Below are 3,058 nucleotides of genomic sequence, written 5' to 3'. Positions count from 1 at the left end.
TTTTAGAGTAACTCTTTACAGACACTACATTACAGTTAAGATTGCCGAAAAGCTCACAGCCAAAGAGACGGACTCGTTGCCTCCCCTCTCTATTTCTGGAAGACTTCATGAAAGCCAAACTGACCTCTTAAGGGGTAATTTGAGACCCCCATAACAGTTCTTCAGGAAGCAAAGGGTGAAAGATAAAGACCTCTTTTACCTCCGTGCTGCAAAAACATCTGTTTCACTGCTTCCTCCTCCACCTCTCTAAGTCCAGTTTGACTTGCATCCATCCATGCTCTAACACTACTGTAGGTAACATAAACACACCGAGTCTCTCTGCAGACCACCGTAGCGCGAGCAGCAATGAATACACGAGTGTGTGTGTTTGTGTGTGTAATCCTACTGGGACACTCTTTGGAGGCCCGGCACAAAGTGTGTATTCAGAGCATTTTTTAACTTAACCTGTGAGCCATTTTGCTCTCCAGTCAAAAATCACATTTTGTCACCGTTAAAATGAGAAATGTCAGAGGCAGAACATGAACGAGACCTTTCAGTTTAGCCGAAGGTGTTCCAGCTGAGCTCAATCTCAGAGAGAGCTGATCTGAGTGACTCAGACCACAGAAATATGGATGTGAACTGAGCCTTCAAGTGGTTCAACAGTGACAGCTTGACTTGTTCCAAATGTCTCAGAATATTTAAAGGTTTTCAGAAATGATCCATCCAAGTACAAGATGAGGTGACGCTCGATGCTTCCTTTTCTTTGTATCTGAAAGTTACGGGATTTCATGGAGGCCCATTTCCGCAGCTTTAATGGCCCCTAAAAACTTTTTGTTTTTTTAATCGGCTTCTTACAGTGGTGGAAGAAGCATTCAAATAATTCACTTAAGTAAAAGTAGCGACACTAGAAATGCTCAATTACAAGTAAAAGTCCTGCATTCAAAATGTTATTTAAAGGACCGGTGTGTAGCATTTAGGGGGATCTATTAGCAGAAATGTAATATAATATTAATAAGTATGTTTTCTTTAGTGTATAATCACCTGAAAATAAGAGTCCTTGTGTTTTCATTAGCTTAGAATGAGCCGTTTATATCTACATAGGGAGCAGGTCCTCTCCATGGAGTCCGCCATGTTGCACCGCCATGTTTCAACAGTAGCCCAGAACGGACAAACCTAACTTTGTTAACATTTCCTACTTAGGACGGAGTCCATAACATTACTCGCTCCCGTCACCGCCGCTCTCACTCTCTTGCTTCACCACTCACTTCTCACAAACGCACTCACTCTACACACTGGCTCTGCTCCAAATGGCTCTAGAGAGGGCTATTTGTGTTTTCGCATCAGCCACCGTAGCTCTCCAACACGCTTGGCACACGGGAGAAGTTTCAGTTGGTTGCAATCTGCAGCCTCACCACTAGGTACCGCTAGATCCAACACACTGCTCCTTTAAGTAAAAGTACAAAAGTATTATCAGCAAAATGTACTTAAGGTGTCAAAAAGATGACGTCAAAGCATTTTCACAACCACACAGCTCTTAATAAATAACGCCTAGCAATGTTTTTCAGCTTTGGCTGTGATTGCTGCATATTTAGTAATGACTGTTTGATATTAGAGAACAAAATACTTGAGGTTTGAAACCACATTTTTAGGGGCTTTGAAGAACTTCTTCATTTACTTTTCGTAACTTCATTGTGATGTGTTCTCTTCCTCATGATTACGACAGACTATATCATAAACTGTGTTGTATGCCGTCTCATAATTATGACAAACTTTACCATAATCAAGACTTGTGATTCCTCACTGAAATGTTTACTCTGACAACAGCAACCACCGTTTAGAGTCTAGAAAATAACGATGATGAAACGTCTGGAATCCAGACGTTTCATCATCGTTATTCTTTAACTGGAGGCGTCTTTGCCTTTCACTGGTTTTATTGGAGGTCCTTGCTGTCACATGTAGCCTGATATAAACACTGTTTTAGAGATTCTTCCACTACACCAGTAAATATAAAGTTCTGGTTTATACAAACTCAAAAGCATTCACAAATCTAAATGTAAGTTTCAACTAAAGTCTCGTGTTTGAGATTGATAGAAGTACTGCAGCTGCTGAGAGCCACAACAACAGGGTTGGGTTGAGGAGCTAATGGTGTAGGTAGTGATTGCTTGGTTTGACGTTATACTCAGGGCTTCCACTAAAGGTTAATCTCATTATTGATTATTCTGCTGATTACTTTCTTGATTAATAATTTAAATAATGAAAAGTGCCCTTCACAATATCCTGAATCCCAGGGTGACGTCATCAAACTGTTTGTTTTGTCTGTGGTCCAAAACAAAATGATACAAACGAAGGGAGGAGGAAGGGAAGGAAGGAACAAACGAAGGAAGGAAGGGATGGAGGGAGAAATGAGGGAAGGAAAGGAAAGAAAGATGAAAAGGAGATGAAACCGATAATCTTCCAGTCTTTCAGATTGTCAATAACTTTGGTAGCCTGATTCAGAACCAGAGAGGATAAAGGAAAACAGGATGGGAAGAAAAGGAAGAAGGAAGGATAGATCAGAGGAAGGATGGGAGGGAGGAAGAATGCAAAAAAGTGTGGAAGGAAAGAAGGGAGGAAGAAACAAAGGGAGGAAGGAAGGATGGCACATAGGAGGGGGAAAGGGTGGAAGGAAGGAAGGAAGGAAGGAAGGAAGGAAAGGAGGGAACAAAGGGAGGAAGGGAGGATGGAAAATAGGAAGGAACGAACAAAGGAAGAAAGGGAGGAGAAGGGAGAAAGTGAGGAAGGAAGGAGGGATAGAACAGAGAGAGGAAGTGAGGAAGGAAAGAAGGATAGAACAGAGAAAGGAAGGGAGGAAGGAAAGGAGGGAACAAATGGAGGAACGAACGAAGGAAGAGAGGGAGGGGAAGGGAGAAAGTGAGGAAGGACAGAAAGATAGAACAGGAAAGGAGGGAGGGAGGAAGGAAGGATATAACAGATGAAGGGAGGGAGGAAGGAAGGATAGAACAGAGGAAGGGAGGGAGGAAGGAAAGAAGGATAGAACAGAGGAAGGGAGGGAGGAAGGAAAGAAGGATAGAACACAGGA

Source organism: Sebastes umbrosus, chromosome 2 (assembly GCF_015220745.1).
Source record: "Sebastes umbrosus isolate fSebUmb1 chromosome 2, fSebUmb1.pri, whole genome shotgun sequence".
Taxonomy (NCBI): Eukaryota; Metazoa; Chordata; class Actinopteri; order Perciformes; family Sebastidae; genus Sebastes; species Sebastes umbrosus.
The sequence above is the reverse complement of the archived record's forward strand: the minus strand, read 5'-3'. Positions refer to the sequence as shown.